At 42.5% G+C, this 23,986-nt stretch overlaps 1 protein-coding gene across 9 annotated transcripts in view; it reads left to right on the forward strand.

Annotated features, from left to right (window-relative positions):
* The window catches only part of RBFOX1 (RNA binding fox-1 homolog 1), a 2,584,986-nt gene that overhangs the window by 1,944,265 nt on the left and 616,735 nt on the right, over positions 1-23,986 (forward strand). The gene's annotated exons all lie outside the window — the stretch shown is intronic.

Raw genomic sequence — 23,986 nt, forward strand, 5'->3', positions numbered from 1 at the left:
ATAACCCTGGAATGAAGTGTATAGAGCTTCAAGTACTCGAGCGTTAAGGGTTAACATTTTCCTCTAGAGAAAAGGAGAGGCTCTTTCTCATGCCCCAAAGTATTGTAAATCAGTGGTTCTTGACCAAGGTGTACACAGAGGTGTTTCAGGGGGTACAACTCATACAGATATTTGCCTAGTTTTACAACAGGCTACATAAAAAGCACAAGTAAAGTCAGTACAAACTAAAATTTCATATAGACAATGACTTGTTTATCCTGCTCTACATACTATACACTGAGATGTAAGTATAATATTTATATTCCAGTTGATTCATTTTATAATTATATGGTAAAAATTAGAAAGTAGGCATTTTTCAGTAATAGTGTGCTGGACACTTTTTTGTATTTTTATGTCTGATTTTGTAAGCAAGTAGTTTTCACGTGAGTTGAAACTTGGGGGTACACAAGACAAATCAGACTCCTGAAATGGGTACTGTAGTCTGAAAAGGTTGAGAGCCATGGTTGAAAACAACCACTAGAGAAAGTAAGATCCTCCATGTTTGTTTGTCAGTAAGCTGGTTGAATGAGAGACTCTGTTGGGATCAATTAAGATGATGCAGATATAAAAGTGAAAAGCAAATTTTTCCCTCTTTCTTGCTTGCCTTCCCTCCCCATCCCCATGATCCCCCACAGTATACTCTGACATACAAGCCTCCAAGTCCTGATGAGCACTGAGAGCAGACAAGGTTTTGTTGTTAACTTGAGAGTAGGCAAACTTGTCAAAATCATTTTTAATTATGTTAACAAGCTGCGCTTTGACTTATAATCCAGACAACATGGCACTTTAAATCTGGATACTATTGTATAGCGTTGTCAACTGATCCAGAGCTGGTCAAATTTTGACTTTGTCAAATTGTAGGCAGACCAATGTCTTCAAACATAGATCTTGAAAACTTAGTATGCTCTCCTATGTGCATTGCTAGAATGGAATCATTTTATATCTGTAGTATGAATATATGAAATAGTCAATAATTGTGTTTTAATAACTAGTCCAGTTATCTTATTTTCTACCCACCATCTCTGTTATGAAAAATATTAATTTCAGACAATGTTCTTTAATGAGGGAAAACAGAGGTTGTGCATATAGTCTTTGTATCATTGATTCAGAACTATTTCCAAAAAAGTGACTATGAACTTCCCTCCTTGGTGAAGGCTCATGTTTTTCTTGCTTATTTGTTACAGATGGCTATTTAGACAATGATAGTAAAGCCATTTTAAATGCTGATCATTTCATTCTTAATTTTATTTTCTGTTCAAGCTGACCATGTTTCCATTCCAACAGTTTGCCTTTTTTCCCCCCCTTCAGTCCTTTCTGTTTTTAACTTGTTTGGACAGAACTCTTTTTTCCCCCCTCTTAAAAACAGATGGTGGCAACACTGTTCTCTCTAAATAAAAAACAAAACAGCTGTTAAGGTGCAAGCAGAAACTAGACCAGCAGTGTGTATCTGCTTTCAATGTTGCAAACCCTCCCTTGGCCTTTTGGAAGGGTAGGCTTCTAAACTAAACACATAGTGTCTTGTTACAAAATGTAACAGTAAAAAAAAAAAATCACAAATAATCCGAAGGTTTGGTATACTGTAGATTTGGCGCCCTTCCATTTTGCCATATTTAAATTCAGAGCTAACTTAAGTAAAATTTATTGCAGTCTAATAACCATAAAATATTATGAGGGAATAAAATCAATCTTGGCCCAAATCTTGGAATGCAAAACACACACACACACACACACACACTAAAATATAGTAGAATACTGCTTATGCAGTAGTCTCAGCTTTAGGAAGCCAAAACAGCATTTGAGTGTAATGGCCACTGTTTCCAAAGGACTATTGCCCAGATAGTCATTCCACCTGCACCAGGTATATTCTTGGAGAGTGCATGCTGCACTTGGACCTCCCACCTCCTGTGTGGAAAAGGTGGTTAGCAGCCTCTTTAGCATTATCCCCCTTTTCCTATGTACCCCAGTGAGACTGCTTCTGGATTCCACAGAGCGATAGTGGGAGGGGAAATAGGCAGGGCTCTGGGAAAAATACATTGTCCCTGTGTTCATTGGAAATTTCCTGGAAAATGCAATACAGCCAGGGTTTGATTATCTGTTGTGTGAGTCACACTCTAGTCAGCCATAACCGAGAGGAGTCGCTGAAAGCGTGGGTCTAATGGAGTGGTGCTGCAAAGATGGGTGGGTGGGGCCTGAGAGTTGCATTGGGAGTTAGAGTTAATGCAGAAGCACAGCAGATCTGTGTGATTTGTCTTGGTCTCCATGTCAATACCTGTGGAGGCAAACCCCAGCAGAACTTTGCTAGAGTCCCCTTGCAAACATTTTCTGTGCCTGGGAATCTTCCCATGTGTTTTACCAAAGCAAGGGCTGATCAAGGCCCAGGGGATTATACTGCTCTGCAAAGGAAACTGTCATGGACAATTTAAATTTTGCATTTCCTACAGGTAGCTAAGGCCCAACAGACAAAAAACTGTTATTCAAATGTGTTTACAATGTTAGATCCTTTGCCCATACACACACTCACACACAGAGGAACCCATGCACCTCTGAGCCTTTAATTTGAAGGTTATTGATCAATACACAAGGAAACTACTTGAAATAGTGTCCTTAATGATCCATATTCTTTTGCAAAGTGACCCACTGGCCTAGAAAATGCCTTGTTTTCCACCTCCATGAGGCAGTTATTCAGTTTTGACATGCTTTACTGGTTTTAACCCCATTTTAGACTGATTTCTCTCACATAGACAGCAGCCTTTGTCAGCTTTTTGCCATAGTAAAAGAAAAGGAGGGGGGAGAACTAAAAAACCTGTAGGAGACTCTTTTTTTGAATGACCTCCTGTCTAAAAAGATTATTCCAAAGACTCCCCAAACATTGGGACTGCAGTTCTGTTCCACATGGACTAGAGTACAACCTCCATTAATCAACCAAATTTTGTGTGTCCTTTGACTAGATACTTAAGGCAAATTTCACTGTATTCCATTAGTAGTTACTGACTTACACACCAGTTAATTTGGATATTAGATACTTTTCTCCCAAAAAAGTGTGTGAACTGTTAGATGGCTTGATTGAATATCAGGCACTATACATTCCTACACACAGATAGATATATTCAGATATATAATGTAACTGTGGAGGTTATATTATACAACCTCATTGCCATGTTGTTCTGCATGTTCTTCCTGTTCCTCATTGTCTTTAATTTTGTGCTAAAAACATAAAATATTTTACTTCACTTATACCCACATTTACTTTGACATAGTCTTATTAACCAATCATGCTATATGGATGTTACCTTTTAGTGCTGAAGTGTAATAAAATTACACTTTGTTTCTGTATATATTTACTACATTCCTCTCCCTAGTCTACCAAAGTTTTCATATAATGCCTATCACAATTGCAACTGTTATTGGCATTATAAAGTGTGAGTACAAAACAATTACTGTGCAGATACCTTCTAAAAACTGTGCAAGTAACATCACACAGCGAGATAGAAAGGATGAGAACTCTTTAAGTGCTGCTTAATCTGTCACAGTAAATGAGATAAATGAGATTTTTACTTTAAAATATAAAAATTGATCCTAGTGTTTTAGGCAGTTAGATTAAAAGAATTGCTTTTACATCACATAACATTAAAAGTGTTATATATTCAATTAATAAACTAATTCAGAGCTTGAACATTTGCTAACTTTGGAAAGAAATATAAGGTGGTTTAAATTCTGAAATTCACAAGACTAAGGTGTAACAAGCTCCTGTGCAGCCACACTGGACAATAGGAGGGAGTATAATTACCCCCCAACACATACACACACTGAGTGCATATCCCAAGATTAATAGGGCCACAACTTGGTATGCTGCTTTGTTCTCTTTGTACACTTAAAGTTGTGGGTTTTGCTCAATTCAGCTCAAAGCCATACCAACATCCACGTGTGTTCATACGGCAAAGTGACTGCAATGTGACATAAGGGCTTGTTCTGCTCTATCAAAAAACAGATGAATGAAGCTGGAGAAACAGAAATTGCAAGCCAAAATCTCAGCAAAGGGGTTGAAGGAGCTGAGCAGAGGTAGATCGACAGTCAGGGGCTTCTGGGAAGAGATTGGAGATGTCTTCACAATTGTAGTGATTACTTGTGATTGCACATCTTCACTGCAGTTCCCTTGAAGTCTTCCTTCTAGCTCAGAGTGTGGTGGCTACCATGCTTTTAACACTAATAGAGGTTAGTTGGGGGATGAACATAAAACATGTTTAAGGGAAAACCTGCAGGTGAGCCGGAGGTAGATCAAGGCAAGCCCTTAGTTTTGATCGCACACAAATAGTGCACGGTATCCTTGTATGAATAATATGCATGTTTTTGTTTTGATGAAGTTTAGATCTTCAAATGAGCGAATCATTTAGATTCAGGGGTACTGTATTATATGCATCATAGCAGATTTTGCCATTTTCTGCAAGGATATTGAAATGGCATTGGTGCATTGACCTCTGGGGGGAAAAAAGCTTGAAATCATACATATATTCTTCGTTGCTTAATAGAATCTTTTTATTTTACATGTTTTTAACATTTTTTAAAAAATGATACATATGAGGAATAAATCTAACAATATGATTTGAAAGCTTTTTTAAACATATTTTAGAGTGGGAGAATTGGTCTATCAGTGAGTGCATAAAGCTTGAGGAGCTGGTTAATTTGCAGTTTTGGAGGGAATGAATGTTTAAAAGAGTGTCTAGGAGTGTGTTCTGAAAGGGCTGGCATAGTATCAGTGTAACACACTGCAATTGTGACAATGTGAGTTCAAATTCTAGGACTTGGGGTGTGGAGGTTAACTCTGTGCTGCTTAGCCTGGCAAGAGTAGTTTATACTCTCACCTGGATGGAAAGAAACTCCATTGCTCTGTTGGTCATTGCTTAAAAAGACAGTATTAGCCAACCATTACACAGTGGTATCTGAATCATATCTGTATAATCCCTGTTCTTGGCACAGGAGATATGTGCAGGAAAATGCTGACTTCTTATTAGCTTCTTCTGTACGTTGAGATCCAACAGTAGCATCTGTTGGCCAGTCTGTTTGTAGTGGTGTGAAACGGGTGTGGCCATTAACTCAAATATAGAGTGCCCGCCCAAATAGACCTGATACTGTAAAGAGTCTGATGATGTCCTGGAAGCTAATACTGTGCTCAGTTTAGATTAAATAAACTTCAGAGGAAAGCAAAGGATTTATTGGTGTTTATTTTAGGGTCGGGGGGGGCAGACAGGAGGATGATTTGGTGTTCTTTAAGAGCAGTGAATTTAGTGCTGTTGAAAGGTTTTGAATTGACAGCCCTGGAAACTGTAGCTCTCTCTTTAGCCATTGAAAAAAGCCCATTTAAAGCACAGGTGATCAGCCTCAACCCTGACCTGATGGGATAAACTCTAAGAATATAAGCAAGTTTGACAGTCAAGTGTACTTGTGCTAAAAAAAATAAAAAATAAACCTATCCAACAAAAATGTGGTGGAAATGAATACATCGGAACCTTTAGTGACAAGCTACAGATGAATTCAAGGAGATAAATGAGCATCTAAATACAGAATAGGATAACAATTCTGCATCTTGGATTGATATTCTTTACTCATTAATTATATAGAAAATCAACTGAGACATGTCTGTAAGTTTAGATTGGCAATAAAAGGATAAGCAAAGTTCCCAACCTAGGAGATGGGAAGGAGGGACTAGATTTTGAATTTCAGAGGCTGGTGAGAGAACTTTCAGAGCTGTTCTTTGTTGGGCAAAAGAAAAGAATAGTAATGATACTGTGATACAAGGAAGACTCTCCAGAACCAGAATCTGAAACTTGATAGAATTTGGTTACCCTACCCTCTTAGATGCCATAGAAATTGAAGTTAAAACACAATCACACGGTACAACACAACCTAAAGCTATGAAGGCTGGATTCACAATCAGATGAAAGCATTAAGGCTGCTTGCTGGTCTTGATCCAGGGAGATCTTGGATTTATTTTGGGGAACTGGATGGCTCTTCCCTATCCAGTAGAGTGTGAACTGCAAGGAGGTATCACAATGCTGAGGGACCAAGTAGGAAACCCCGAATGAAGCCCAAGATCCTGGAATAGCCAGTGGGACTGTCTTCTGTTCTGTAACTTGTACAGTATCTAGCTGAATGGGGCTCCCATCCTGATTAAAGCCCTAGAGGCTAACTTAATACAAATTATAATGTATGCTGGAGATTGGATGAAACCTCATTGAAGCTGGTGACATAAAATGAATATAAAGTTTATTTTACTTTTCTATGGTTAAGTAAGAGATATTAAGGGTTCCAGTGCTATTCCCCATTAAAAAGGTAAACAGAAATGTTAAACTGTGCCAGATGCTCCTGACATTATGAGAAGTATTCACCCTACTCAAGGTAAACCTGCAATTTTGTTGCATGGGAAAAATATATATCCTAAGGGTACGTCTACACTACAAGACTATTTCGAATCTACTTAACTCGAATTTGTGGAATCGACCTTATGAAGTCGAATTTGTGTATCCACACTAAGTACACTAATTCGACTGTCTGAGTCCACAGTAACGGGGCCAGCGTCGACTTTGGAAGCGGTGCACTGTGGGAAGCTATCCCACAGTTCCTGCAGTCCCCGCTGCCCATTGGAATGCTGGGTAGAGCCCCCAATGCCTGCTGGGGGAAAAAATGTGTCGAGGGTAGTTTTGGGTAACTGTCATCATTGAACCGTCAATCACGCCCTCCCTCCCTGAAAGCGCCAGCGGGAAATCTGTTCGCGCCCTTCTCTGGTCGATTACAGCGCGGACGCCACAGCACTGCGAGCATGGAGCCCGCTGCGATCATCGCTGCACTTATGGCCGTTGTCAACTCCTCGCACCTTATCGTCCACCTCTTCCACAGTCAGCTGCTGAGAAATCGGGCGAGGAGGCTCCGTCAGCGCGGTGAGGACAGGAAGTCACAGAGTGGCGCAGACCTCTCACAAAGCAGGGTACGCCGCGCAGTGGAGATCATGGTGGCAATGGGTCAAGTTCATGGTGTGGAACGGCAATTCTGGGCCCGGGAAACAAGCACGGACTGGTGGGACCGCATAGTGCTGCAGGTCTGGGATGAATCACAGTGGCTGCGAAACTTCAGGATGCGTAAGGGCACTTTCCTTGAACTCTGTGACTTGCTGTCCCCTGCCCTGAAGCGCCAGGACACCCGGATGCGAGCAGCCCTGACTGTGCAGAAGCGAGTGGCCATAGCCCTCTGGAAACTTGCAACGCCAGACAGCTACCGGTCAGTAGCGAACCACTTTGGCGTGGGCAAATCTACCGTAGGGCTTGCTGTGATTCAAGTAGCCCACGCAATCGTTGAGCAACTGCTCTCAAAGGTAGTGACTCTAGGAAACGTCCAGGTCGTCATAGATGGCTTCGGCGCGATGGGATTCCCAAACTGCGGTGGGGCTATAGATGGAACTCACATCCCTATCCTGGGACCAGCCCACCAGGCCAGCCAGTACATTAACCTAAAGGGCTACTTTTCTATGGTGCTGCAAGCACTGGTGGACCATAGGGGACGTTTTACCAACATCTACGTCGGGTGGCCGGGCAAGGTTCATGATGCGCGTGTGTTCAGGAACTCTGGTCTGTTTAAATGCCTCCAGGCAGGTACTTTCTTCCCGGACCACAAAATAATGGTTGGGGATGTGCAGATGCCTACATTGATCCTCGGGGACCCAGCCTACCCGCTAATGCCCTGGCTCATGAAGCCCTATACAGGCGCCTTGGACAGTGAGAAGGAACTCTTCAACTACCGGCTGAGCAAGTGCAGAATGGTGGTGGAGTGTGCTTTCGGACGTCTCAAGGGGAGATGGCAGAGCTTACTGACTTTCCCCCCTTCCAACACACGTTTTAAAATAAATTTAATGGAACACTGATTATTAACAAAGTTTTCTTTAATTAAGTATGTGTCCGTGGATGAGGGCTCTTGCTGGGGCTCAGGGCATCGGAGAGGCTCGTGTCTAGGGTGGAAGGGCATAGTAAGGGCAGCCTGCCTTGCCATTTGTGGATGGCAGGCGCTAGGACCCTGGGGCAGCATACACCTCCCAGACTGACCCTGGTGCCTAGTGACTGCAGTCTGTGTGTGTCCTGCTGTTGATCCTGCCCCCAAGTCTGTACCCTGGTAATGGAGGCTGTCCTATGCAATTAAAAAACCCCTCCCCCCCTTCACACAAAGTCTTCTGACAAGGAAAATGTGACGGAAACAGTGAATAACAACAAACTACTCTTAATACTCAACTACACAGTGGGGGGATGAAACTTGGATTTGGGACTGGGTGATCCAGGAAGGGAAGCACTTCTCAAAATTTATGGCATGAGAGCTGTTTGGTACATGAGCGCTCTGCTGGGGTGGAGTGACAGTTTTCACGGCCCCTAGTGCCCCTCCTTCTTGTGATTTTGGGTGAGGGGGGGACAGGACTTTGTGGCGGGGGAGGGCGGTTGCAGATACAATTCAGGGGGGCTCTCTGCTCCTGCCTGCGGTCCTACAGAACATCTACAAGGCGCCGGAGCATGTCCGTTTGCTCCCTCATTAGCCCAAGCAGCGTTTGAGTCACCTGCTGGTCTTCCTGCCGCCACCTGTCCTCCCGTTCGCTGTGTGAGCGCTGGTGCTGACATAGGGTCTCCCTCCACTGTCTCTGCTCGGCCGCCTCGGCTCTGGAGCAGGCCATCAGTTCCGAGAACATGTCGTCCCTAGTCTTTTTCTTTCGCCGCCTAATCTGCGCCAGCCTCTGTGAGGGGGATGCCGGGGCAGTTCGTGAAAGAGCCGCAGCTGTGTGATGGGAAAAAGGAAGTGATTTCCTTGCAAAGATACATGTTTGCGAACACTGAACACAGTCTACTCAGTTTCTGTGAACAAGACCATACAGGGCACCTAGTCTCACGAGCTCTCAGGACAGGTTCGAGATTTCGGAATACGCTTTCATTGGCTGCGGTCTTGCACAGGAGATCGGACAAGCGGGGCGGTACAGCTGAATCCGTGTAGCAGCCAGGCCTGGTAAGCACTACACTATAGGCTGCTTAACAGTTAATGGATAGCTGTGCCCTCCCGCTGAAGGCAATCTGGAAAGCATAAAGTCTGACCCTGTTCCAGCCCCTCGCGGCTGTGCCCGGGAAAGATCACTGTATGCTTTTCCTCTGCGGCCTCCAACACGTGGCTGTTAAACGAAGGTCATTGCTATGCAAAGTAAAAGTCAAGCATTCACAATAGTAACAGTACACTAATTGCCCTAATTAGATGTAGCAGTCGCCGAACGAGATTACCCTGAGGCGGGTCACTCAGAGAGAGAGAGAGGATGCTGCGAGAATCCCTGCACAGACCAGGACCGTATGCTGCCATGCTGGTGGAGGCAATGATTCCACTGTACGTTAGGATGGCCTGGCGCGGAAGAGTGTGCTTCCACGGAGCACCAAATAAGGCACCTCTCCCCAGGAACCTCCTGCGGAGACTTTTCGAGCTCCTCTACGAGAGCTTCGTGGAAGTGTCCCAAGAGGATTTCTGTTCCATCCCTATATGTGTGGACCTTCTTTTTATATAGTTTTATATGGAAAAGTTTTTATATAGTTTTTATATAGTTTTTATTCCTGTTTTTAAAAAAATAAATGTTTCCATGTTTATAGCACTTACCGACTGATCCTTCCCCTGATTCTGAGTCCGGGTTAACGGCCGGGGAGGGTTGGTAGGGGATCTCTGTGAGGGTGATGAAGAGATCCTGGCTGTCGGGGAAAGCGGTATTGTAAGCGCTGTCGCCTGCGTCGTCCTCCACAAACCCTTCCTCCTCTTCCCCATCGGCGAACATCGCCGAGGAACTGCCCGTCGACACTATGCCATCCTCAGAGTCCACGGTCACTGGTGGGGCAGTGGTGGCAGACCCACCTAGAATGGCATGCAGTGCCTCGTAGAAGCGGCATGTCTGGGGCTGGGCTCCGGAGCGTCCGTTTGCCGCTCTGACTTTTTGGTAGCCTTGTCTCAGGTCCTTGATTTTCACGTGGCACTGCTTGTATCCTGGCTGTATCCTCTGAGTGCCATGGCTTTGGAGACCTTCTCGTAGGTCTCTGCATTCCGTTTGTTGGAGCGCAGCTCCGAAAGCACAGACTCATCGCCCCACACAGCGATCAGATCCAGGACTTCCCGGTCTGTCCATGCTGGGGACCTCTTTCTGTTCTGGGATTGCATGGACTCCTCTGCTGGAGAGCTCTGCATCGTTGCAGGTGCTGCTGAGCTCGCCCCGATGTCCAACCAGGACATCAGATTCAAAGTGCCCAGACAGGAAAAGGAATTCAAATTTTCCCGGGTCGTTTCCTGTGTGGCTGGTCAGAGAATCCAAGCTTGGACTGCTGTCCAGAGCGTCAACAGAGTGGTGCACTGTGGGATAGCTCCTGGAGCTACTAAGTTCGATTTGCATCCACACATAGCCTAATTCGAGATAGCCATGTCGAATTTAGCGCTACTCCCCTCGTCAGGGTGGAGTACCGAATTCGAACTAAAGAGCCCTCTAGGTCGAATTAAATGGCTTCCTGGTGTGGACGGTTGAGCGGTTAATTCGAATTAACGCTGCTAAATTCGATTTAAAGTCCTAGTGTAGACCAGGCCTAATAGACCTTAGTATGTGACCATCTCTAAAGTTATTTTATGCAACAAGGTTTCTTAGAGCAGGGGTCAGCAACCTTTCAGAAGTGGTGTGCCAAATTCACTGTAATTTAAGGTTTCCCGTGCCTTAACATTTGTAGAAGGTCTCTCTCTCTCTCTCTCTCTCTGTCTATATTATATAAATAAACTATTGTTGTGTTTAAAGTAAATAAGGTTTTTAAAATATTTAACAAGCTTCATTTAAAATAAAATTAAAATGCAGATCTTATCAATTTAGTGTGATCCTTGCCTGGGATCCTTGTCTGGGGTTCTGGGGTTCCAGCCACCAACCCCACTCAGCCCGCTGCCGGTCTGGGGTCCAGCTGCTGGTCCTGCTCAGCCCGCTGCTGGTCTGGGGTTCCATTTACTCAGCCTGCAGCAGGCTGAGCGGGCCGGTGGCAGGCTGAGCAGGGCCGGCGGGGGGCTGAGTGGCTCAGTCCGCTGCCAGTCTGGGGTGCCAGTAGCACTCAGCCTGCTGCCGGTCTGGGGTTCTGGATGCCGGCCCCTTGCCAGTTGGGGTCCCAGCCGCCAACCTCGCTTAGCCTCCTGCCAGCCTCGGTGAGCAGAATCCCAGGCCGGTAGCGGGCTGAGGGGGGCCGGCGGCTGGGACCCCAGCTGGTAACGGGGCAGCAGCTGGAACCCTAGAGCAGCACGTGCCATCAAAAATAGGCTTGCGTGCCAGCTTTGGCACGTGTGCCGTAGGTTTCCGACCCCTGCTTTAGAGAATCTTTAGCAATATCTGGGAAATGTCAGCTGTTTCATTGTGGCACATTGTAGTACCACCATTAAGAATGTATTACTAATTGTACTTGAACATTCTTTGTAATACATTTTAAAAGTACGTAAAAGCAGCTAGTGTTGGTTTTTTGTTTTTTTTTAAGAGCTAGATTGTGTCTTTGCCCTACTTGATTTAGCAAGGGAATAATTTTGGCATCATCCTACTCTGTCTACACAGCTATTGGTCTACACAGCTATTCGATGCTGCTATGGTAAAGAGCACAGACCCTTGTTTTCTGGGTATTTGCTGTGATGTGGAGTGATTGGAGCCTTGGTCTTGCTCCTCGTTCTCTTCACTTGATGGCCAGGGACAGTACAGAAGTAAGCTGCACTCTTTCAAGGACTATAGAAACTTATTTCCCTTTGGCATAAAAGAAGAACAGCAGAGAAATTTTGGCTGTCCAAATAATGATTCCTTCCCAGGGATACTTGTGGAGCAGAGCAATTACTCCTCACTCAGGGTTAGGCTCATTCTAGTCCTAAATGAAATGTAAATATTGTAATTTTATAGGGCTGTAGTTTTTCACCATTTTCTGGTCAGTAACACACTTGGACACACTGAACCAAATGTAGCTGTGGTGTACCTTCATTGTCATAAATGGAGTTACCGTAGAGTTAAACTTTGTCCAATATTCTTTAAGACATGCTGTCACTCACAACAATGTTCTGTTGACTTACATGCCACATACTGAAATAGCATTATTACAGTGCAATGGACCTTGATTCACAAAACAATTTTACCAATTATTTTTCTGTTTTGTGAACATTAAAAAATAATCTACCATGAGTTCATAATCCATAGCTCCTCTTTTTAATAATGCAGACAATAATTAGGTAGTTGAATAAAAGTTCCCATAAATATATTACACACTTGCTTCTGCTACAGAGAATAAACCTTCTTGAAAACTGGTGCAAACTGCTGCTGTGTGTTGACCTTATTGTAGGAACTGAAGAAGGCATCACACCATCTTGCCCCCACCTCTTGGGGACCGTGCACAGAACCAAAGGCCTAAGTACAAAAGCAGCAATCTCCTAGAACAAGTTGCCCAAATAATTTCTGTATTTTCCTGTGTGCTTAAATCTAAAGTAACTCTATTGATTTCAGTAGAGTTGCTCCAGAATTACAGTGGCTTTATGGAGAGCAGAATTTTGCCCTCTGTATGTAAGATGCATGATATAAAGCGGAAGCCAAAAAAGGCCTTCTATCCACTGTGTCAGGATCAGTTTTGTGAGATGATCATTCTTGGATCTAATATTCAGGCTGGTTGAACAACCCATAGTTTTGCTGAATATCATTATCTGGGTTCAAATCACTTTTTTGTAAAAAGTTTACCTTGAAATGCTTTTGGGACTGCAGCTTTTTAAAATCTGCTCACAATTTCTTCTTACTCAGTCTCCTTGCCTGATCATATGATTAGCATAAAAGTGATATGATGTGAATCCTAATGCAGAACACTGGTCAGTTGCATCCCATGAATGCAGAGATAGCCATAGAAAAAACCCTATAGCATTCCTCTCTCTGGGACTGATTAATTAAAAAACAAAACCCTGTCTCTGTTATACATAAAAACACTCACTTCTGTTATACATAGTGAATTTCACCCCTAATAAGGCAGAATGTTCTATTTGTACAATTTGTTAACTCCTCCTTTCCCTCATGTGATCATAAATAATTCTAGAAGCAGAAAACATAAATTTGCCAGAAATAATTTACTAGCTCTAATAGTAGATATATTGTTTTTTATAATTTTTCTTTGGACATTTTGAAAATAGTGTGCTTGTTTTCCTTTCACTTAAGATAACTATAAATAGTTATTGTTATTAATCACCAAAAATCCCTTATATTTTGAGTAAGAAAATTGTGTGTTTGAGTGCAATTCTTCCTCCTACATCAGTTACTGACAAAAGTGCAGTCTCTGTGCCCCAGTAGCCTTCTGATCAGATAGTCACATCTTGTCCTCAAAACAGAAGAAGAAACCATGAATTGTGGATCTTTATCTTCTCTTAAACTCATCTGGAATCTCATGGTGAGCAAACGGTGATTTACAATTGCCTTGTTACTCAATATGTTTTGTGGGGGAAATTGTTTATTAGTTCTTCAGTTATTTTCAAATATAGTAGTTCTCTAAGTAGTAATCTTTCCTATTTAATTCAAATAGATTTACACCAGTATTGCACCAAAGACCATCAGGAATCTGTTTCAGTCGTTCTTTCGCATTTTGATCCCTGTATCTTTTGCAAACTCCACAGTTGGATTCCTTTCTCTGGTGGCAGTGGTAGTTTTCATGCATAGGATGTCTCAACTCTGTTCCTATGTTTCTCAGTATCAAGATGGAAACTATGAATTATGCTCTGCTTTTGTGGCCACATACACTGTGTGTGTGTGTGTGCGTGTGTGTATTATCACATGATGGTCTCAATATGTCTTATGCTTGGAGGTATCAGGGCTTTTCTCTTGGTCATTCATCTAGAATTAGTCTTCCAAAGTTGCATCATTGTGTTTCTCTTATCTGAGTTTCTAAGATTTTCTTTTGGAAATGAGTAGTACTTCAGTCATATTTAAGCCAAACTTCTCCATGGAAGTCCTTGAAGTGAATGGAATTTTTTTGGAGAAAGGGCTCAGAAGTAGCTGAGGCATGCCCTCAGGATTTGGTTATAAGGCTGGTGGGTATATCTGATACTCATGAATAATTACTGGCTTAATCTTTAACCTCATATGAGCAATCATTCCTGATTCAGTTAGCTGTGTCAATTTCAACAGCTAGAGATTTTAAGTAAGGAGATGCATCTTTTTCCAAAAACCATCCTGGAACATATATGTAGGAATATATTCTAATAATAATGTTTTTATGGTAAAGGAAAATAATTACTGCTGCAATAAACTGTAATATGTAATGCATGCAGTAAGCCAGTCAACCTCTGATAATGTTTGAATACTAAGTTAAAACATACTTTAGTTCTTTTCCCACTATTGCCTTTATATTACAGCATTCCCCATTATGACTGCTGTAGTGTCTATTTATTCTTGTTAGCACAGTGACTTTACTTTTTGGTTATCCCTTATGATACTTACTGTGTTATACAAGTAAATTAAATAAAATGTGATATAGCTATTGTTATATGCAGGAAAAGAGTATTTATTTAAATATTAAATACAGATAAGGTTTCTCTTGGGATTGTTCCATAGCACATTCGCAGAATTTAATTTCCAGGTTTTACCACACAAGTTCTTCTAGAATATTACCTGTATTTTTTTTTCTTTGATACAAACTTGCAAAAGGACCTCTAGGTTTGTTGCAAATATTTTTTTTTCCTGTTTTCAATCTTAAAGCACCAGTTCATTACATTTCAAAACCTAATTAAAATACATACTGTAGCTGTAACCGTGAGTAACCCAATTTCTCCTATCTGTAATACCTTAAATGTATGTAAATCTAATACGATTGAAACTATTTGAATGACCATCTTGAGTTGCAAGAGAAAAACAAAACACCTCCCCTCCACCCAAAAAACACCTCCCCTCCACCCAAAAAAAAAAATCTGTAAGGTTCACTGTTGATCTGGTTTCAGTGGACAGGGCCGGCTCCACACCGCAGCGCGGCAAGCACCCGCGTGGGGCGGCCCTTTCCCGGGGGGGCGGCAGGCTGGGCCGGCGGACCTGCCGCAGTCACGCCTGCGGGAGGTCCACAGGAGCCCCGGGATGACCGGACCTGCCGCAGGTATGACTGCGGAGGGGGCGCTCGTCCCACGGCTCCAGTGGACCTCCCGCAGGCATGACTGCGGCAGCTCAAGCGGAGTCGCCGGACCTGCGAACCGTCCGCAGCTGCGGGAGGTCCAGCCGAGCCGCGCGACCAGCGGACCCTCCGCAGTCATGCCCGTGGGAGGTCCGCTGCTCCCGCGGCTCCGGGGCGCCTCCCGCGCATGACTGCTTGGGGCGGCCAAAAAGGTAGAGCCGCCCCTGTCAGTGGATGATCTCACAAAGAAGATTGTACCTCAACTGAACCAGAGGTGGAGCAAAATTAAAAGTATTCCAGTTGCAGGAACCAATTAATTTGGCATTTCATGAGCAACTTAGTATGGGTAAAGATCACAGCTTTAGTAGATTGTAACTTATGCAAGTTTCAAGACATTTCTTTTACATTTACCATTGTAAAGCCTGGTAAGATTCTCCTGTAGGGGACCTGTGTGCTAGTTTGGAGTATTCTGCTAAGTACTGTAAAATGATTGCATATTTGGCAGGGGACAGCTGATGTGAATCCTTAGATTAGCTCTTACGGGAGAAGAGAGGATTCCCCATGTGCATTTACAAAATTACTAGGAGGTTTGTAGCACTTGTATTGTTCTGTTACTGGGCATGCTCAGTCTGAGTTTCTATGTCAAGTGCCAATTTTCTCCCATAGAAATAGGTGCACCAATGATGCAAGATACGAGTTAAATGCAGTGCATGGGACTTGAATCATTTTTGCCCAAAACATATTCACAGAAGTGCATCAGCAAGTATAAAATATTTAGCCAAAACTACAGACCTACAGCAGAAGCAGGAATGTGTGAATAAATGGGGTCTTGGCCTGTAGGCACTGCAATAATACCATTAATAGTCATTATACAACCCCATTTATCAAGTTGAAAATGAGTTTCTTTGTACAGCTGTAGGGGCACACATAGCCAAAATAAACTTGAAGTTTTACCTGTAATGGGTGGGAGTGTGCACGTGTATACACTCCTTCCCAGCAGAGGCTGGCAGTCATCAAAAGGTCCATAGGTTCTTGGCACCAAGTCATCTCATTGGGTTCACGTCAGATAAGGCATGTATGGAGTTCCAGCAATTACACATGCAGCAAAACATCATTGCTATGTACAAATGAAAGGGAAACCATGGAGGGGAGTCCAGATTTCCACATGGAGAGGGAGTATTCTTGGTATAATGTGTAATTGGCTGTACAGCCATATTCTTTTCTTAACAGGACATCTGAAAGTCCTGAAACCCTCTGTTTGAATATCAAAAGAATTGCTGGGTCCGATGGATAATTTGTCCATTGATTATATTCCAGCTGTCCATAAACTTCCAGTCTCCTGCCATGTACAAAATACATGTGCCGTGTTTATTTTCCATAACTGAGGCATCTGTGTCCACATGGTGTATAATGTAATGTATTTAATGCCAGGTTCCATTAATGGTGAATATTTGTAAACGCCCATCTTTGCACCTTCTTTATGTCATCCTTTTACTTCATGGAAATGTATCCCAGTTAATGTATATGCCATTCCCTGTATTTCAATGTCTCCTCTGCTGTTGCATTGAACTTGGTTTAGCTTTTGAGTTCTTGGGACAGGCTTTGTTTTGTTTTGTTTTTTTGGCACAACATTGATCAAATTTAAATTACCCCCCACACCCTGTATTATTAATCACATTTTTGTTTTGCTATAGCATGTTTCTGTTGAAACACTTTCTCTCTTCTGATCTCAGCGGAGATAATTTTTGAAAATATGGCTAATGTGGTAAGATGTAAATTTGGGGTTAGAAAATCTCATGCTGGTCAGGGTGATGAATATTTCTACATAAAATACAGCAGATGGCAGTGTAATGTATAATTCCTTGAGCCACTCAGCATTTTTTATGCATAGTGGTAAGTAAAAGCAAGCATTTGATGGTTAAAGGAAGAGGACTGGCACTGTCAGGAAAGCATCTAATGAAGAAAATGATAGCTATATTATGCAAGTATTGTGAAATAGTATGAACTGTTTTACAGTATCTAGTAAAATATAACTTGCATTATTTTCACTCAGTGTTCTATGCGTTGATTGGCTTTTTGTAGTGGCTAGTCAGTATCTGGTGCAGAAAGTCCATGTACTGAGTCAGACACTGAAGAGATATTGTGGACTTAATTCTGATTTCACTTTAACTAGGAATTTAATTCTGATTTCACTTAAACCAGGAATTGCTCCTTTGAAGTGAATGGAGTTAGACCAGTGTAAAACAGTTGTAACTGTGATCAGAATCAGGTCATATTTACATCTAAATCATGTAATCGGTGATTTAAAATATAGGTAATAAAAGCAAACTAGCTTTAAGAAAGCGTCCTTCCTTTTATTCAAATTCTGAAAAAAGAATGAGAATGGTGATCTCAGTAAACCTAAGGTCATAGGCCCTGACCCTGGAAACTCTTGTTAGAGTAGCTTTCATACTGCACAGTATATTCTGCATTGAGTGGAGGACTGAGGGCCTGAGAGCAGCCCCCGGCCTGTGTCATCCATCCAGGTCAGGGGCTCCCCACGTCAGCCTGGGCTCCCTGGCAGCTATTACTACTACCCAACTCTCTGTGGGGACAGGGAGTGGGGCCTTGTGGTGAGGGGGTATAAGAGGCTGGCACTGCCCCTGAGCCTTGGGCAAGTGTGTAGCAGTGCTGCAGGGAATCGGGGACAAATGCTGTCCCAGAGTCATTCAGCCAGGGACCGCGACTTGAACTCTGCATTTTGGGGGTGTCCCGCCCACTTCGGGATGAGTGGTCACCCTAGCTATGCCCCACACTGAAGGGACATGTAGGAAGTAGCCCAGGGCAGTGGATTGGGATTTGCTGCAGGGAGGACCCTGTGGGTGCTGCTTCTTACAGGGCCCTGGGCTCGGACCTGGTGGAGAGGGAGGACCCAAGTCCCACTACCTCACCTCCTTAATAGCCTAGGCCCAGGTACTGTAGGAGAACAGAAGATTCATAGTTTAGGGTCAGGATCAGACACTGCTTGGTCCTCCCTGCTGTGAGTCCAAATCCAATTCCCTGGGCTCCTTCCTACCTATATGTCCCTTCAGTTTGAGGTGTGGCTTCAGTTGAGGTTTGAGTTCTAGTGTCCAAACAGTCACTGATAGGAGCGGCAAGGCCTGGAAGTTGGGTTCATTAACCACTAGGCTATCCCTCCCTCCGAGCACCCTATCACAGAACTTATATGGGTTCCAAGCATGGAATCTGTGCTTGCAAATCCCTGTAGAGCAATGGTTCTCAAACTTCTGTATTGATGACCCCTTTCACACAGCAAGCCTCTGAGTGCGACCTCCCTGCTTATAAGTGAAAAACACTTTTTTTACATTTAACACTATTATAAATGCTGGAGGCGAAGTGGGGTTTTGGGGTGGATGCTGACAGCTTATGACCTCCCCATGTAATAACCTTGTGACTCCCTGAAGGATCACGACCTGCAGTTTGAGAACCTGCTGTAGAGGATGGCTGCCTAAATAAATATAAAATAACTCAACTCTACTGTGTTCTGCAGTTTGTTGTTAAAGAACAAACACACACATAATCACAATACCAACCCATATCTCATTTGCAGGCTCTGATTAGAGATTTACCCCAAAAGGTCACGTTCTATTTCTAATGGGTCTTTATTGAATAAGCAGTGCATAGCAGCTAATGCACAAGAAAAGTAATCCTGTTCAGGTCATTCAAAACTTCCGCTGGCAAATAAACTTCTTTCATCACCTTTAAACAATAAACAGTACTTTGTCGTCCTTTATGTGAGAGATACAGAAACCTTCTATATACAAACTAGAAATAACAGCCAGAAGGGAAGAAGCAAAATAAAGAAATAAATTCACTGCATTTGGTTCAACCCAGAGGCATGCCACAACAAAGGTCATAGAGGGTTAAGAAGCCACGTATTTCCAGAGTGGAGGACATGCTCAAAGTTTGTCTCTCAGGTCTCTTGGTCATAAATTAAATATGTTATGGCTTTCAGTGCCACTAGTCTATCTATACAGGTTTACATATTACAAGTGCATTATTTATATTTTTCCACTAAGTGCTTAGGGTTGCCAAAGTCTTTCTCTTAAGCTAGTACATTTAGCAAATGAGACAAAAATGAAAGACAGCAGATTTAGTACTGGTTAGGTGGATGGAGAGCAACCTTTAGTATTTGTGCCTTCCAGGGAGATGCAAATTTCCAATGCTTATCCTTTTAATTTCATAATTTAGTTAACATACTGAACAGGATTAATCACATAAAAGCAAGTATATTTTATTTGTTTCTTTCACTTTGCCATCTTAATTCTGTCCTAATAATCCATTATCATGTAATCATGCTCTGTATTTTGTCCCAGGGAAGTTTGGTCTTTAAAGCTGTAAGGAACTCTCCATCAGCATATCCACTTCTTGCACCAGCTTCCCCCTTCCACCTCTGGAATAATTGGAGAGAAGGAGTATTCCAGGAGGTGGTGGAGATGTACAGGACAAAGCAGTGCCCGAATCCACCCAATCCACCATTTGCATAAGGTCCCTGAGGTTCTATATGTACATACCATATGTACGCTGGTGGGAATGAATTGTTTAACCATTAAGGCTGGGATTTTCAAAAGGGGCCTAAAGAAGTTTTGCCCACTCCCCCTGCCCACCCTTGCATTGACTTTCACCCAGAAGCCAGGTAAGGTTTTTCTACTCTCAAGTGGGACCTTTTTCTTGTTTCTAGTCCCGGAAAGCCCCTATGATGCTAAGGATTGTATGGCTTCCTCTGGTATAACTGGACTTGTGGTAGTTGAAGAAGCTGGCTTTATAAGTGTAGGGATACAAAACTTAGCCCGCAGTACTTTTACAAAATATCTAATCATTTTTCAAAAATCTATTTTTCCTTAAAACATGTGTCATATACAGAGTATCTATTGGTTTGGTGTGGTATCAGTTGGCACTAGTTTGGGATGACCTTCATAGCACACTCAGTGCTTCAAAGTAGTGACAATGGAGACATCCCCAATGCCTGAGAGTGTAGCTTTATACCACACTGCAGCATCTAGTTATTCTTACCCTGTGTATAGACAGGTAGTTCAGAATACAGCAACAGCCCTATGGCTATGGCTATTTCTGACCAAACTCCACTGAGGCTGGCATTATAAGGGCAGATAGAAGGGGGAGAAATGCACACAGAATAGAAATTAGTGGGTAAAGCAGGCTGACTTTAACACTCTTTCCAGTTTGTGACACTTCCTAGGGGTACCTATGGTTGTGAAGCATCTTGCTACGACCTGTCCTTAGCCTGAGGAAGCCACGTCTGTGCCTGCCATGGCTCAGCTCCCTGAGTTTACAGGCAACACCAGCACTCCCGTCAGCCTACATAGGCTCCGCTGTACCTCTGCAAGTTAGTGATAGGCATGCTCCAAGCCCTCCGAGTGTCCCCAGCCCTTGTTCTACTGGACACTCTTGGCATTCACAGAGTCTCTGCTCCCGGTACACCCCAGTTTACCAGATAGGCCTCAATCACCATTCCACTTAAAACAGAGCACTTAGATAAGTTTATAGTAGAAATAAGTAAAAAATGCATTTAACTAAACTAGAGTTTCAAGTGATAGCAAGTAGAAATACTGGAAACAAATAGTTACATATACAATAAAATAACATGCATTCCAGAGCCTAGACCAGGCTCATCGAGAGGCGTCGCCGCCGAAATGCCGCTGAAATTCGGCGGCATTTCAGCAGATGCTCCACCGCCGCCATGGTCCTTTGTCTGGCGCCTGTCAGACGAAAAGGTTGGGGACTTACTGAACTAGTCACTGTCATTTGTTACAGGGCTAAGCTCACCCCAGTTCCTTTCAGCGTATTACATCCAGCCTTGGCTGTGATCTTCTGTTCATGAGACAAGAGATGCTGTCAGCTTGTCTCCTGAGTAGATAAGATCCAGGATGCTCCCCATATCCCCAATTGTGCCCCTCCCCCCAAAAAATTGTCTTTACTCATAAACAGTAACATGCCTCCTGCTGGTTATGTTCTCCTGTGTGTCTCTTTCTTGTCGATTTCACAATCTCTTGATCAGCATTTGGCTGAGATTGTATCTAGGCCTCCATTGTGAAGCATATAACACACAAATGACCAACCAGAGAGAGGGAGAGCAGTGTCTCTTCACACCTGCCTGACAAGAGCACGTTTACCACCTTCTGGTGACCTGTCTTAATTCACATATCTTAAGAACATAATTTTCAGTACAGATACATAATTCCTTAAACATTTTCTGTACCTACGTTTCCCAGTGATAGATGACCAGTGGGTGCATAGTGGAGACCACACATGCCACCTACTGGTAAACTTAATATGCACACATCTAACCCAGAGGATCCCTGTGAAAACTCTATGTACATCTACACACACTGCTAGTTGGCACCAAGATGTTGCAGGGTCACACAGGTAAACTTCAATATGTATTTCAAATATGTTTTTGGCTAGAGTAGTTTTGTTTTTAAGTAAGTTGCTTTTTGTTTACTTTGCTGGTCAGATGGGTTGTAGGAGTTTTAAATGAAGACAGATAATCCATAATTATTCTCTCCTTACACCTTTGTGTGAACTTGTGCATTTTTGATCTTTCAATCTTCCCTGCACCCATCAGTTTACTCCTCCACCATGTATAAATGCTTCATTTCACTCCTACATGCCACTTTCTAGTCCTGGTGTCTACAGTGTTTGATGTTTTTCAGTAAGATGTTTAAAAATGCCCTAATTCAAACTGTCACTACTTGATGGCCCTCCAAATGATTGTCATCTAATTAAAACAGATAATTTTGTGCTTAAATAGTAACTATTTTCCTTTTTCAGACTTTTACAGACAAGTTTGAGGGTTGGATTTTGTTTTTGTTTTCACTCCTCTGTCCTTCCCAATTTGCCTTCAAATGTCCTTGATAAATGTATGGAAAGTTGCATTTTTATATTTGTGTAAACGGGGCGCTGTGAGGTGAGAGGCAGAATGGAGTCCATAGAGAAGGTGTCTTCCCACAGCTTCAGACAGTTGGGGAGCGGGTGACGCACTGTTCTTCATGATGGTACATCTTAAAGCTACAACCTAGATATTTCATCTACTTTTCCCAACTGTGGCAGAGTGGGGAGCAAAGATGAATTGTGTTTTCTTCTCTTGATAACCTTGGATAAGATTCCAAATGAGTAAGATAGAACAGTCAATAGCTGTTTAAAATTTTAATTATCTCTATATTTTAGCTAAATATTGGACAATCATTTACAATCACAAAAAGCTGGTGTGACTGTTGAAATGAGAGGGGATTATAAATGCCTCATACATGTACTCATTTCATCAGAGACCAGTGCTGTGTTGAAACATGTATGGGCAGGGAAGAGTATGTAGGGCAGGTGGAAGTATATCAGAGGAGCAACAGTTCCCAACCGGGAAGTGAAGATGATCTAACTCCAGATCTCCTGTGCTATAAAGTAAATAGCAAGTTATTATTTTTTAAATAAGTTAACTATCACCAGTGTTCTAAATCCTCTATTTCCTATTGATCTCTATGCGGATGAAGAGTTGTCTATATTATATTGTGACTACTTTTTCTTTTTACTATTAATACTAATATTAGTATTTAATTGGGGGATCCAAGTATTTCTACAATCAGAGATCCAAGGGTCCATTGTGCTCTGTACATAGACATATAACAAAATACAACCCCTGTCCTAAAGAGCTTGCCATATAAACATATGACCAGAGATCGCAGGTGGTTATGACAAAGCAGCAAGAGAAAGGACAAAGGAGCAGGGCAACCATTGTGTTGAGTGTAATAAGCAGCATTTCACTGCACTAGCATCCTGAAAACTGATGCCTCCATTTAGCTTTTTTCTTTAAACTATCTACTGTGTGTGTGTGTTTGCAAATTGTATTGCTTTTGATTGATGAGTGCATATGTTGCTGTTTCTCAGGATTTATTATTTTTAAAGGTGTTTGCTAAAGATGTGCCTTGGATATTGAGTATCTAAGACTGACATTACTGATGGTTGGACAAAGGGAGGTGACCAGAGAAATGTTGCAGAGGTGGCATTAGCACAAATGTTGTGAACTCTTTATCCCTCTATGTAGTCAAATTTTCTAAAGGAAGACAATGTGGTGTAGTGGACAAAGCACTGGTCTGGGAATCAGAAAACCTTAGTTCTTCTCCTGGCTCTGCTACTGGCCAGGTGAGTGACTTTGAGCAAATCATTTACCTTCCATGGGCCTCCATTTCCACCTATATAAAAGTGGTTATAATGATACTTACCTCCTTTGGAAAGTGCTTTGAGATCTACATAGCACTATGTAAGAACTAGCTGTTGTAATGATGAACACTGTTTATGACATGGATTCTGCAAATACTTACATGTGGGAATAACTTTATGTGCATTTGTAGTTCTAGGTAGACTAAGTGAGACTACACACATGGGTAAAATTACCCACTTGTGTTAATGTTTATAGGACCATTGTCTAAAATCAGGAGTACTCAACATTTTACCTGGTATCAGTTAAGTGAAAATTGTAATTATTCCAACCCCTCTCCACCCCCCCAAAAAAAAGACCGTAAAAATCAAACAAAAAAAATCAAGTCCTCAGAGTCGCTCCAGACTTTTTTAGAAACGTAGTTACATTTTATAAACAACACTAATAGATGGACCCAGAGAGGATTCAGATCTAAAATGAACTCTTGGGACTTACATAAGTATATTTACAGTGTAGTCTAATATAATTTTAACTAAATTTATGATGGGTGTGAAAAGCACCAAGTTTGAAA

Source organism: Mauremys mutica, chromosome 11, assembly GCF_020497125.1.
Source record: "Mauremys mutica isolate MM-2020 ecotype Southern chromosome 11, ASM2049712v1, whole genome shotgun sequence".
Classification (NCBI taxonomy): Eukaryota; Metazoa; Chordata; order Testudines; family Geoemydidae; genus Mauremys; species Mauremys mutica.